Source organism: Poecile atricapillus, chromosome 15 (assembly GCF_030490865.1).
Source record: "Poecile atricapillus isolate bPoeAtr1 chromosome 15, bPoeAtr1.hap1, whole genome shotgun sequence".
In the NCBI taxonomy this organism is placed as follows: domain Eukaryota; kingdom Metazoa; phylum Chordata; class Aves; order Passeriformes; family Paridae; genus Poecile; species Poecile atricapillus.
The window spans coordinates 509134-522500 of NC_081263.1; the positions used below are offsets into that span (position 1 = coordinate 509134).

General features: G+C 48.5%; 2 long non-coding RNA genes across 2 annotated transcripts in view; both read left to right on the top strand.

Moving 5' to 3' along the window:
• The window catches only part of LOC131584832 (uncharacterized), a 113712-nt gene that overhangs the window by 4420 nt on the left and 95925 nt on the right, over window positions 1–13367 (top strand). The gene's annotated exons all lie outside the window — the stretch shown is intronic.
• LOC131584833 (uncharacterized) lies at window positions 1106–4327 on the top strand. Its single transcript, XR_009278813.1, has 2 exons — window positions 1106–1276; window positions 1875–4327. It is a non-coding gene; the product is annotated as an uncharacterized LOC131584833 (long non-coding RNA).

Sequence of the window (13367 nt, forward strand, 5' to 3'; positions counted from 1 at the left end):
TTTGGGGTTCCTGGGGCAGGGTTGGGGTTCCTGGGGCAGGGTTTGGGGTTCCTGGGTCGGGTTCCTGGGGCAGGGTTTGGGGTTCCTGGGTCAGGTTCGGGTTCCTGGGGCAGGGTTTGGGGTTCCTGGGTCGGGTTTGGGTTCCTGGGGCAGGGTTTGGGGTTCCTGGGTCGGGTTCCTGGGGCAGGGTTTGGGGTTCCTGGGTCGGGTTTGGGGTTCCTGGGGCGAGGTTTGGGGTTCCTGGGTCGGGTTTGGGGTTCCTGGGGCAGGGTTTGGGGTTCCTGGGGCAGGGTTGGGGTTCCTGGGGCAGGGTTTGGGGTTCCTGGGTCGGGTTCCTGGGGCAGGGTTTGGGGTTCCTGGGTCAGGTTCGGGTTCCTGGGGCAGGGTTTGGGGTTCCTGGGTCGGGTTTGGGTTCCTGGGGCAGGGTTTGGGGTTCCTGGGTCGGGTTCCTGGGGCAGGGTTTGGGGTTCCTGGGTCGGGTTCGGGTTCATGGGGCAGGGTTGGGGTTCCTGGGTCAGGTTCGGGTTCCTGGGGCAGGGTTGGGGTTCCTGGGTCAGGTTCGGGTTCCTGGGGCAGGGTTTGGGGTTCCTGGGGCAGGGTTGGGGTTCCTGGGTCGGGTTTGGGGTTCCTGGGTCGGGTTCGGGTTCCTGGGGCAGGGTTGGGGTTCCTGGGTCGGGTTCGGGTTCCCCGGGCAGGGTTTGGGGTTCCTGGGTCGGGTTTGGGGTTCCTGGGGCAGGGTTGGGGTTCCTGGGTCAGGGTCGGGTTCCTGGGGCAGGGTTTGGGGTTCCTGGGGCAGGGTTTGGGTTCCTGGGGCAGGGTTGGGGTTCCTGGGTCGGGTTTGGGGTTCCTGGGTCAGGTTGGGGTTCCTGGGGCAGGGTTGGGGTTCCTGGGTCGGGTTTGGGGTTCCTGGGTCAGGTTCGGGTTTCTGGGGCAGGGTTGGGGTTCCTGGGTCGGGTTTGGGGTTCCTGGGTCAGGTTCGGGTTTCTGGGGCAGGGTTGGGGTTCCTGGGTCGGGTTTGGGGTTCCTGGGGCAGGGTTCTGTTCCCGTGGTCCTCCGGCCCGCAGGGGGGCGCTGTGCGGCCGCTGCTGCCCCTCAGGGCGGGCCCAGCCGGGGCCCAGCCGGGGCCGCAGAGCCGCAGGCTGCCAGATGAAGGGTGATCCTAGCCGGAGTCCCAGAGAGCTGCACCTGATCGTCTGACTGTGTAAACTGGTGAGATCCCAGGGCAGACAGTTCAAAAAAACCTGGAGAAGGTGAAGTCAACTTGTTTTCCCCAAAGGTTACTATCCTCTGCTTGTATTGCTCTTAAAACTTCTCTGGTGACCAACTATGCTTTTCATCAACAAAAGAATGCCCCTTTTTATACAACAGCAAACACCCACTGATGTTCCCAAGGACATCCCTGCAAGCTGTTGTGTTCGGAACCTCTCCCTCTATGACAGACTAGCCACATTTCCTTTCTGTAGGAACACATTTGCTTGGCTGCTCAGGGTCAGCAGACCCACCCAGACCTGGCACTTTGTCTCGCAAGAAATCTGATGGTCCAGCATGTCTTGGGCCGTGTTTCCTTGGATCATTTAGAGCCTAACGGGGGGAAAAAAAACCCCAAACCCTAAAAAATCCCCAGGGCTATGTCAAACCGGAACAAAGGAAAACTGCTTTCACTCTGGGAATGTAAGATAAACAAAGTTTGCTCCCAGGAGCTCACTGGGGGGATTGAATATAAACCTTTCTGAGATGCCTAGACCCAGATCCATTTTTTCTAACCACATATGGTCAGTCAAAATTGCAGTGTTTATGTACAGCCACAGCTCTCTGAAGCTAATTTTCATTCAGTCTGTGTATCTCAGAATAATGTGGTGTTCCTTCTTCCTCAGCTGTTGGCAGGGGGCTGTGGAGCATGGCAGCAATGAGTGCTGGACCTGGGAGTGAGCTCTGCTACTGCCCCTCAGGGAATCGCCCAAGAGCCGCGCCCTCCCCGGTTTGTGTGAACTGATTTGCTGAGTAATGCAATCTCCTTTGGAATGACATTCCTGTTCTAGATCAAGAACCAGACATGCATTCGTTAAATGACTTCCCCGAGGTCACATAGTAAGTGACTCATTGGCAGAGGCAAGAATTAACATGGTATCTTTAAATTCCAGCTTCCTAGACCCAATAGCCACTGATTTCTAGGGCTCTTCTCTTTCCTGTCCCAGACTTTATGCCCTTGCATGCTGAAGAATTTACCACACGTGCAATTTCCAAGGTGGCAATATCTGACAACGGCCAAGAAAATGAGATGCCTGTTCTTTGCTGCAGACATCTAGTGATATACAAAGAAGCTAAAGTTCTTCCTATTGCTTATCTTTTTGGAACGTTTTACCATGTTAGGCCCAAGCTGATGCAGTGCCAGGTCTCGTCTGTGCCCATGCCTCCAAAACTGTACATGCTCAAGGTGTTAATCTGTCCTCTAATGTTATTTTCTGTTTTTCTAGAAACATCTTTGCTGCAGTTTCCCTGAAATGGGAACACTCTGTCCATACCCAGTCTTGGTACAATAATCACTTGCAAAAAAACCCAGTGGGTGGGTTTTATAAATCCCAGTTCAGTGTTCAGCAAGGTATAACATCTGTTGTGATCAATATTTTAGAACAAGCCTCTTTGATTAAAAAGTTACAGTAAAGCCCTTTGCTTTGTACTGAATAGCTAAATAATTCACAGGACTGGCTGTAATCTCTCTAAGGTTCTTGCATTTCGAATTAAGAAGGAAATTCAGGGTAATTCTGTAGAGAGGTAGCACAGCCAGCTGGATCTCTGCTGTACTGGCAATTAAGTACTTTCCATTTTATAATGGCTCCTGAGGTATGCTGGACTCAAATCCGGCAAAAAAATTGGTCTCCTTTATCATCTGTTTCTGATGATAATCTGGTGGGTAAATGCCAGCAGTCAGGGCTGAAGAGTTTTTGGTTTGATAAGTTCACAGAGAGGGACTGTCGGGTGCGCGGCCACAGAGAGCACCGCAGATGGGGCATCGGTGTGAGCAGCACCTGCTGCCACAGGGGCACAGCCCGGCACTGCCCGGCACGGCACGCACAGCCCCGGGACAGCCCCAGGACAGCCCCGGGATAGCCCCGGGACAGCCCCGGGACAGCCCCAGGATAGCCCCGGGACAGCCCCGGGACAGCCCCAGGACAGCCCCGGGACAGCCCCAGGACAGCCCCGGGACAGCGCCGGGATAGCCCCGGGATAGCCCCGGGATAGCCCCGGGATAGCCCCGGGATAGCCCCGGGACAGCCCCGGGATAGCCCCGGGATAGCCCCGGGATAGCCCCAGGACAGCCCCGGGATAGCCCCGGGACAGCCCCAGGACAGCCCCGGGACAGCCCCGGGATAGCCCCGGGACAGCCCCGGGACAGCCCCGGGATAGCCCCGGGATAGCCCCAGGACAGCCCCGGGATAGCCCCGGGACAGCCCCGGGACAGCCCCGGGACAGCCCCGGGACAGCCCCGGGACAGCCCCGGGATAGCCCCGGGACAGCCCCGGGACAGCCCCGGGACAGCCCCGGGATAGCCCCGGGATAGCCCCGGGACAGCCCCGGGACAGCCCCGGGACAGCCCCGGGATAGCCCCGGGATAGCCCCGGGACAGCCCCGGGACAGCCCCGGGATAGCCCCGGGATAGCCCCAGGACAGCCCCGGGATAGCCCGGGAATCCTCTCTGTGTGTGTGTTCTCCTTGATTTCCAAGGAAATCAAGCTGGCTGGGAAGTGCTCTCTTTTTTCCCTGAGAGAATCTTGTCTGACCTTGATGACTTCTTGAAATTCCTCCTTTCTGGAAAGGAATGAGAATTTACCAAATAACAAATCAAACAAAAAAGGCCATAAGAAGCCAGATTTAATTATTTTTTTAAAGTTTCAGTGAAGAAGAAACAATGCAAAATAAATTAATGCATGTGCCTTCTTTTTGTGGCAACAGCACTTTGTGGATATTCCTGCTTGTGCATCTATTCCCTCTATTTTCATCCTCCCTGGTCTCATAATTTTGTTTGGCCCTCAGTCTTACAGAGGGTTGGTCTTGTGCTGCTGAGGTAATGATGGAAATTAGAAATGTGCTTGTCAAATCTGTGAGAATAGGGACAAACTGGCCCTTGGACTTCAGCCTCAAGGAACATCTCTGAGTTGGCCCAAAATGCAATGCAGTCCTGGGGCTCTAAATAGGAGGTCAGCTCAGCTGTGCCAGGTGGACTACACCCTTGTGTTTTTTACTGGGAATGTTTTGAAATATTTTCCTTATATTCTGCTTACTAGTATTCATACAATTCTATAAATGAAAATAAAGGAGGCTGGAGATATTCTCCCAATGTCTGTCTGTTTGATTAATCTGTGTGGTGCCATCTCTTTAGCTTCTTAACCTGATTTGTTCCAGACAGGAACTCACTGCAGGGTGAGATCACATTCATTCCATTTGTCACACCCAGGTGAGTGGCTGGGGCTGGCTCCAGCAGGGAGTTTTAATGCTCAGCTCCATCTCCTGTCTGGGATTGGATCACAAACCCCTCTATTGACCATGCTGAAGGTCTTGCAGAGAGACATCAAGTGTCACTGTGGATTGGTGCTGCAGGTGCTGAGGTGTGTGTGGGGCCATGAGCACCTGATGCCTTTGGCCAGGGCAGTTGGGATTTGAGAGCAAGGCTCTGCTTCTCATTATGTGTTACAAGCTGTCAGTGAGTTAAAGACACACAGGGGTTGATATCATCCCAGAGGAGGAAGATTTTAAGGAAGAAACCAAAAGGTCTTGTACTTCACTGTGTAACATAACCTGTCACTAGCTTATGGCCTGCTCAGGAGTGCTTGCTGGTGTGTGAGTGCAGGGGTGTGATCCCCAGAGATGGGTTGGGAATAAATCACTGGAGCACGTCATTTTGGTTTCTGCAGTGAGGATCTCTGTCAAGCTAAAAGCCAATTTCATTTCTTGGTGGTCTATAGTGAGAGTAGCATTTTGTCACTGGAAAGTGTTCTTCTGCAGAAGCCCCTTAATTGAGCCACCAGCTTCTAGAGAGGCAGGTGGTTACTTCAGGAGCAGAATGAAAACAGCTGTTGGGAAAGCTGTCATTTTCAAAATCTACCCAAACTTGATCATGGGAAACCCTGCTTTTACCACATTCTTTCAGAACTGCGTACTGAAACTATAAAGGATGCAGCTTTTGTGTAGTAGTTTTTAAAAATTTTAAGTCTTCCACATGGGTTTTCTTTGCTGCTGCCTCATCCCTGAGAGCTGATAGCATAAGGTCTTATCAAGAGCTACTGTTGGTGGCATGTAGAACTGCCAGGCCTTTCCTTCTGTCACTGTAGCCTGGAGATGCAGGAGTATGAAAGATTCAGCCCCCAAGGGGCCCTCACAGAAGCTGTGTTTCTGCACAGGCTGTCACTTGATGACACAAGACATTGCAAGTGTTTCTGCATCAGCACATCCTAAAAAGGGCTGTGCAGTGTGCTGGCTTCACCTCCACGCCTTGTGTGACTGTACAAACAGATCCTGTTGGTAAATTCCTGGGGGAAGTATGTGTGTGAGGGAGCAAGAGTGAGCCTTTTGAGTAGAAGAAGGTAATGAAGTTGTCAGATCACTTTCCCTGCAAATGAAAATTAGTTCACGGTGTTGACACATCCTGTTTCCCTTTAGAAATTTTATCACCATTCATCATTATGATCTCCATAATTTCTATTACCTGAGTTTTGGAAAAAGTGAAACTATTGGAAATCCAAGGTAGAATACTCCTGAAAGTAGTTTTGTACTGTAAACAAGCAAGGCAGGCTCGCACAGAGGAAAGGCAGTTCCCATGACAACGCTGAAAACCTTTCACCACTGGTTATCAACAGGAGAACATCTCCCCCAGCAAACCTGCAAAGGCAGGAGCTGAGTCCCCATCCTCTGTAAATCATCCTGCTGGGCTCTGATAACGCAGCACACGCAGCTCCACCTGCCAGGCACCCGCCTGAAAGAAGAGCAAATAAAGCCAAGGCACCAGTGGGTCGGATTTATGCAAAAGCAAAATTAAGCTCAACTGATGTTTCTACAATTCCTCCTGCTCTCCAGCTGAGGATCTCAACTTTTAATAATGAAAAGTCAAGCAAAAAATCCAGATCCTTTTCCAACCTGCTGAAGAGCCCATGTCGAGAGTCTCACACGGTCTCACATGATTTGTGTTTGTGTCAGGGCTGCAGCTGGACAACTCTGAACCTTAACAAAGCTTTTCAGACTGATTTTCTGGAAGCTGTGAGGAAAAAAAAAGGAATGTAAAGGAAATTATTTTTGTTTGAAAATCAGTTGAAATTTGAAATTTCCAGGTTGGCTGGAAATTCATTGTTTCCAGGAGTCCCAGCTCTTTGTTCCCTGGTCTCTTGGCATCACAAACCAGGTGTACCAATCCTGAAGGAATCTCAGCTGAGAAATCCCAAGTATGGGTGATGTTTGTAGCTACAGGAATGTGCATCTTACCTGTGGTGTGTGGGGCAAGAGGGGCACTGGGCTGGGCAAGCATCCCAAGAGCTTCTGACTCACTGCTTGCTCCTACTCCCAAGCTTAATCTTGGTCAACTTCTCACTCTTCCTCCTGCTTTTTCTGCTCTATGCTCTGCTGGCACCAGTCCGTGGGGCTGTGGATATCACAGAACAGGTACATTTATCTGTGTGCCATCACTGGTTGTGTAAGCTGCCCTGTGACCCCATGACAGCCTGCACATGGGGAGGCCTTTAAATCTGTCCTGCTTACAATGGCTGTTCTCCAGCACCCTGGTCTGTAGGGTACAAGAATCCTGGATTAATGGCAATATTTTTATATCGTCTTAAATTAACTTCCATTCTTGACCAGAGTATTTTACTTCATTACACAGGAATGTTAAATGCAGTATTTATCTGCAGAGCTATGCAATCTTACAACAATAAAAACATTTGATGCTGCTTAAGATTAAAGGGCTCTGGTTTCAAGAGCAGAAAGGATTTCTAGCTGGAAGAACCCAGCCCTTCAGTGCCCAGGTACCACATAGCAGGAACCTGAGTTTCCAGTTCATTTCCAGAAACATTTCTATTGCTGAAGTCACTGACCTTTGTGAGAAGGTCACTGGAGTGACAGACTGGTGCTGGTCCAGCAGGCACCTCCTGTGCTCCTCCTACTTCTGAGACCATATCCTCTCTACACTACAGATAATATCTTTGGTTTCAGCACCTGTGACCTGAGCTGAGAAAGAGGAGTGAGTGGGGTGTGCAGCTGTTCTTTACACATGTGCTACCCTATGAAGATTACTGAATTGGGAGTTGGGTCCTCAGGTGCAAGAGCTGGGATAGTGCAGTGTCTCCAGGAGTGGCTTTGGGCAGTCTAAGTGTTTCTAGGATCTCTGTCAGGACTGAGGTGAATATACATGACACATTTGGGAATTGCTCAAAGAACTTAGTGGGTGGGAGAGGAAGGAAAAGGGGATGGTAAGGATGCCTTTTTCTCCTATGCTCTCATACAGTGGAAAGCTGGTGACTGGAACTATTGAAATGCTTGTAATTGTCTCATTAGAGACAGAAAATGTGATTAAAAGGGATAGCAATCTCTCCCCAAATTCAAAACATTGCAGTCTATCTTTGAAAGCAATTTTGGCTATTAGCACAGGTGATAAAGTCCCAGAAATTGAACCAAATCTAATTGCTGTGTCAAACCACTAAGAAGAAGAAATGAGTTCCCTTCCAGGTGTCAGCAGACACATCTGCTGCGTGTGGAGGGAATGGGAGCGTGGGGTGGGGGCACAGGCAGCCCAGGTGGGAGCCCCTGAGGGTGGCACCCCAGGGAAGAGCAGAGGGCTCTGCCTCTGGCAGGGGGCTGCCCTGGGGCTGGGGGGCTGCAGAGCCCCTGGAGCAGCAGCCGGCGGAGCTGTCTGCGAACGGCATCGAGAGGGCACGAGCAGCCTGGCCGAGTGATCTCCCCCACAACAAGCAAATCACTCACTTATTTTTCATGTTTTGCTTAGATGTTGAAGTTTTAATTCCTCATCCAGGCAAAAAGAGCGTTCCTTATATTTGTCAGCACAGTTGAGATGTGTACAAGTGAGACAGTGGACAGAAGTTCCCACTCTCACACCATCAGTGTGACTCTTCCCTCTCTCCCTCTCTCCAGGCCAGAGGTGGCTTGGACAGCGGGGCCCCTTCTGTGCAGAACGAGTGACATTGCTCCAGGGCTGCAGTGAGCAGCCAGGGCAGGTGCAGTTAGTTCAGAGCTTTTGGTGCTCTTCAAGACTTTCAGAAAGGCCTTAAATTCTTCAGAGCCTTACAGAAACTACAAGAAATTTAGTTTTGTATTTCTCCGACTTTATGAGGTTGACCAAAATATTTGGCACATGAAGCTTGACTTTGACCCCTGGTGTATTTTCTTTGAGAGAAAATCTACAAAACTCTCCTCTCTTGTTCTCTCATTCAGTTGTACGTGGGGTCCATCTGGGACCAAAATGAAAAGCACTGAAGTGCAGAGGAAAAAAAAGAAATCTTCCTGGGTCTTCCTTACCCCATGACCAATGGAGCTGTTAGAGTTACTGGGGTGAAAGCAGTCCCTGTCCCTGGGTCACCCCAGGCTTAGTGCTGGCCCTGTGTCTCTGCTGGGAGAGGCTGGCTGATCCAACCTGTCCTTTTGTACCTCACCTGGGGCTCTGGTGATCAGGCTCTGGCAGCCAGAGGCCACCTCTGACATGTCCTGCTGTTCCTCTGCCAGGGGGGGTCAGGCAGGCCAAGAAACCCTGCCCAGAAAGCCATGAGTAAAGTATGAGAACTGGTGAAAGGGACCATCTTATGGTATCTGGCTGAGAGTTCACCTGTGTCACCATGGTCTCTAAGACCTCCTGTATCAGCTTTGCAGCCTGGACAGTGCTGAAGGAGATGGAAGGGAAGGAATCAACAAGGAAAGTAAAACAGCTATTTTTTTGTTTCATTTCCCAAGAAATAAGAGAAGATTTTTGCAGCTAATGAATTATTTCTGAAAACACTAGTAATAGCTGCAGGCAACATTAGCCTCAAGTTTCCCAATGAGCAGGAATCACTTATGTACCATTTTAAAATTCTAATGTATTTTCATTTGCTGTAGCTCAACTCTAACATGACTGGAGGTCTGGAAAGAGGCCAGAAGTAGCCATGTTTCCAGCAGATTACTCTCTCCTCAGATGAAGCAGTGGAAAGCAGTTCCTGCATCCTGTTGGAGCCTGGGGCTACCAATTATCTCAGCAGAGAGGCTCCAGAGCCCTTGGTTAGCGCTGGGGATGGGCGATTTCAACTAAGCAGAAAAATCGGTTGTGTCAGAGGTTAAATAGCTCTGCTGCTGCTTAAAAACAGGTTTGCTCTGGACTTCAGAGGCACTGGGGTTTCTGCCTTCTTTTCAAAGAAACCCTATAGCAAACCTGGAGGCAAAATCCAGCCAGGAATGTGGACTGGAATGTGGTGATCCATCAGCACATGATCCCCTCCCTGTCCCAGGGGGGCAGGTGATGGTTTGAAGTCCCACCTCCCACCCAGAGCTGAGGCTGGGGCACAGGGAAGAGGGAAGGTGCTGCTCTGGCAGAGTCTCCAGGGTTGGGCTGGCTTGCCATGGCACTGCTCAGTGACTGAGGGATGTATCATCTGAGAGAAAAAGAGGAACAGATGGTAGAGGGAGTTACAGTGGGAGGAAAACCCAATTAGAAGTCCCAGCATGGTTTGTGTTGGGGATATGGATCTTATACCTTAAGTAACAGCCAGGAAAAGAGAGATACCAGGCTTTGTCACCCATGGTGGAGAAAATTCTTGTTTCAAGCAGAGAATGATATGAAAAAAAAACTTTGGTAAAGCTTCTGGGAGATTCTTCTCTGAAGGGAGAGTGAATGAGGGAGATAATACAATAGGAGAGATGGACTTAGTGTATCCAGTGTGTGGACTCAGTATTCCAATAGAGGTTTTTTAGCTTCCCCATTCTGGAAGAGTGTTTAATAGTTAAAACAGCAGCCTGAGAGTTGGAAATCTGGGGAATATCCCAGATATTCCTCAGGGTATACCCCTGGGAATATCCCCAGCCCCTCCTGGCATCAGCACCTCGGCATCAGTCTTGAAGGGGGTCACTTGCATCCTGTTTTGGCCATTCAGAAGTCAATTTTCAGAAGCAGAGAGCATTCCATGGGCTGGAGTTGGGCAGTGGCACCTCTCAGCCTCAGCTGCTATAAAATCCCTCATTGCTGAGACAGAGTTTGCAACATAGGGATGGGGCTGTCTGGGAAACACTCCTCCCTGGGAGGGGGCCAAGCACTGGCTCTCGAACTCCAGACACTGTGAAAAGGCCAAAGACAGAACATTTCAAGCTCTCAGAGAGTGCTTAGGGGATGCTGGACTCAAATTCAGCTGTGACAGTGGCTGGGAGGGGGACAGTTCTGGCCAGCCTCACGGGCAGCTCTCTGTGTGCAGAGGGGGAGTGAACAGAGGGATGCAGCTGGCTGTGGTTTCACTTGCAAACACGAGCCCTGAGGTCCAGAAAGGCTCGAGCTGTGCTTTGCAGTGCTGCTGTGGCACTGCCCCCATGCCCCAGCCCTGCCCAACCCAGTCCTGGCACTGGTGCAGGTGATGCTCTGCAGGTGAACTGCACAGGGGTGCTGGGACTGACTGTCCATGGGAGGGCAAGGAACAGGGACTGAGCAAGAAAAAGTGAGAGATTTCTGGTTTTCTTCTCCAATAAAAGGGCTATGGAATGAAATAAAAATAATTTCTGAATAACATGAGATATGGAAAAATTAATGTATTTTTGCTCATTCTTTTTCACTTTGTTTTTTTCCATTAAGTTATATTTCTACCTGGTGTTACACTGTTAATTACCTTTCTGAATACACCATATAGGTCTCAGATCACTGACTAACGTTGATAAATCATTCTTTTGAAACAGATAACGTGTTTTCTGAGTGGTGCTCAGGAACAAAGGCTCAGAGCTAAGTGCAGGACCAGAGCTCAGGCATTCCCAGGCCTCACGGTTACGTTATGACCAAATCAACCTAGAAACTCACAGATGCAGCCCTGGTGGAAAGGACTGCCCAGCCTTAAAGCTTTTTGCTCTCTGTAGAGAAGTCCAAGAAATGCTGTTTGGTGAGTTTATTCTGGAACTTATGAGAGTATCAGTTGCACAGACTTTACCTGATGTAGGCATATATTAATAAGACTGCAACACATTATGGGGTGCTTAATATCCTGGAAGTCCTCTTGAAATACCTCAGTGTCTATAAAATCTTCCTGCAGCTCAGGGTATTGCCCAGCATATTCCATTTCAGGTTCCACCCCTCCACCCTGACACCAGAATAGCAAAAGTATTTAGTCGGGAAGTCGGCACTTACGAAATCCTTCCTTCACTTTCTCTTCATTTCTGTTACATAAATTCTGTATTTCCTGGAATAGAGGCTCTGAACTGCTGAACTCAGTCTGAAGGCAACCCAGATAATGAGCTCATTTACATTAATAAGAAATCAACTGTTCCTTTTTGCTGGATTCCCAAGGGAGCAGCTGGTGGTCTGCTTTTTCCATGCAGCCATTCTCCTCCATACTGAAATGCCTCAGAAACATTTGTTTGCCTGAAAATGTTACTGGAGACCAAAATAGCTGATGTGAAAATCAAATAGAGAAAGCCATGGATTGTTCTGGTCAATTAGACCTTTGGGAAGTGGTCAGATAGTTTGTATATAATTCAATAGCTGTATTCAAGCCTCATGGCTCTTAATTTACACTTTCTCATGCCTGGATCATTTCACTGTCCCCAAGCATTTGCCTCTCCACTGTTCTGGACAATGCTAGAAGCTGAATCACTGTGTGGTTCATTATAAGACTAATTATAATAAAGGCATGAAAACAGCATTTTACATTATATAATTTTGGGTTTACACATAGACCAATTCATTTTATCTTCAATTATTACTAACTGCATCTGCCAATTAGAAAAATGGTACCAGGTACAGAAAAGTGTAAACTATTATAATTTTTTAATATCTAAATCTATTTTCTATAGATTTAGATATCTTTTATATATCTATATATCTATATACATACATATCTATAGATATGTATCTATAAAACTAATAGATATATAAATAAATGTTTATAGATGTATAGATACTGATAAAAAAAGATAAAAAATCTAAAATAATTCTATTAGCAATGTGGGTTAATTGTTTTATTATATAAGGATTAAGCTCAATGATGCAGTGTTGCACATATTTGCTTTTTTTTTTTCCAAGACTCAGGTTAATGCTCAGTACTTGTGTTTCCAGCCAGAAACCACAAACTTTCATTGCTGTAATGCATTAGTCTCAGCTTGTGCCTGGATGACTGAAAATGATACTCTGGGGCAAAGTTACCTCTAAATGCTCTTGCTTGCTTAATAATAATGATGTTGCATCTCTGAGTAGCCCAATTTCCTTGCAGAAAGTAGGAAGGAAGGTAAGTAAGTAGCAGGAGGCTGTATGGAAGAATCTAATTAATATTTTATAAATATCTTGTAAATTATATATATTATTACTTTCTCTTCTGAAATTATCAAAATATATTGAAAATCTGACCCTTTTCTCATGTTTATCTGTACTGAAATGCCTAAAGATCCTCTTTGGGTTTGGTGCCACAGGATGATGTTAGATGGGAGTAGAAACCCTCCCTGGAGAGGGCAGAGACAGCCCAAGCGAGGGCTGTGCTGCACTTTCAGCCCAACCTCCAGCACTGCAGGCCGAGTTTATTTCTGGGAAAACTCTGCTGGGTTTATTGAAGAAAGAATTCAAAGTGCACAGATCAGTGCCCATGGCTGATCTTTGTCCTGCTGGGAGATGGGATGAGCCCCAGCAGTGCTTGGGGAGCTGCTGGGACTCAGTGCCTTGACTTGGGTGTGCACTCCCTCGCCAGATGCTTTTGTTTGATTACAGCTTGGGATCGTTGGCTGTCTCCTGGCTCGGTGTCAGGCAGACATCACCTTGCTCTGGGTGCTCAAATAACAGATATTGTGGGTTTCTAGGTGGTTTAGAGGACGGTGTGCAACAAAGAAACAAAAAGATTCCTAGTTCAACCTAAATAAGAGCAATCAAAGGAAAGTCCATTCAGGTGGTAAAGAAGAGCTGGTGAGGTTATTTCTGACAGAGCCAGAGAGACTAGGTACCTGAAACTGTGGGCTGGAGAAGGAGGAAAGGAGTGAAAAAGCTCCTGCATTTCACTGATCTGTACAAAACCTGGAAATGCTCAGGTGTTGGTAGAAAAAGAAATGCACAGGTGATGGCCCCAGTAACTTCTGGCAGCTGGTGCTGAGCTGCCACTGGAGACTGAGCTGGGGGTCCCTGTTTTCCACAGGGGTGACTTTAACCTGCTCCAGTCAGTGCCTTGGCT